Source organism: Triticum urartu, chromosome 5 (assembly GCF_003073215.2).
Source record: "Triticum urartu cultivar G1812 chromosome 5, Tu2.1, whole genome shotgun sequence".
Lineage (NCBI taxonomy): Eukaryota > Viridiplantae > Streptophyta > Magnoliopsida > Poales > Poaceae > Triticum > Triticum urartu.
Genome location: NC_053026.1, coordinates 397,089,674 through 397,090,812, shown reverse-complemented (window position 1 = coordinate 397,090,812; position 1,139 = coordinate 397,089,674).

The following is a 1,139-nucleotide window of genomic DNA, read 5'->3' as shown; positions in this document are numbered from 1 at the left end:
AGTTAGGGGAGAACACTTCTTGAAATTGTTGTAAGGGATCATCTTATTTACTACCGTCGTTCTAAGCAAATAAGATGTATAAATATGATAAACATCATATGCAATCAAATAATAGTGACATAATATGGCCAATATCATATAGCTCCTTTGATCTCCATCTTGGGGCTCCATGATCATCTTGTCACCGGTATGACACCATGATCTCCATCATCGTGTCTTCTTGAAGTTGTCTCGTCATCGACATGCAAGTCGTGATTCCCTTGACAAGAACATGATCAATCTCATACATCACATATATCATTCATCACATCCTTTTGCCATATCACATCACATGGCATACCCTGCAAAAACAAGTTAGACGTCCTCTAATTGTTGTTTGCATGTTTTACGTGGCTGCTATGGGTTTCTAGCAAGAACGTTTCTTACCTACGCAAAAACCACAACGTGATATGCCAATTGCTATTTACCCTTCATAAGGACCCTTTTCATCGAATCCGATCCGACTAAAGTAGGAGAGACAGACACCCGCTAGCCACCTTATGCAACTAGTGCATGTCAGTCGGTGGAACCAGTCTCACGTAAGAGTACGTGTAAGGTTGGTCTGGGCCGCTTCATCCCATGATGCCGCCGAATCAAGATAAGACTAGTAACGGCAAGCATATTGAACAAAATCAACGCCCACAACTACTTTGTGTTCTACTCGTGCATAGAAACTACGCATAGACCTAACTCATGATGCCACTGTTGGGGAACGTAGCAGAAATTCAAAATTTTCCTACGTGTCACCAAGATCTATCTATGAAGAGACCAGCAACGAGGGGAAGGAGAGTGCATCTACGTACCCTTGTAGATCGCTAAGCGGAAGCGTTCAAGTGAACGGGGTTGATGGAGTCGTACTCGTCGTGATTCAAATCACCGATGATCCTAGTGCCGAACGGACAGCACCTCCGCGTTCAACACACGTACAGCCCGGTGACGTCTCCCATGCCTTGATCCAGCAAGGAGAGAGGGAGAGGTTAAGGAAGACTCCATCCAGCAACAGCACAACGGTGTGGTGGTGATGGAGGAGCGTGGCAATCCTGCAGGGCTTCGCCAAGCACCACGGGAGAGGAGAAGGACTTAGGAGAGAGGGAGGGCTG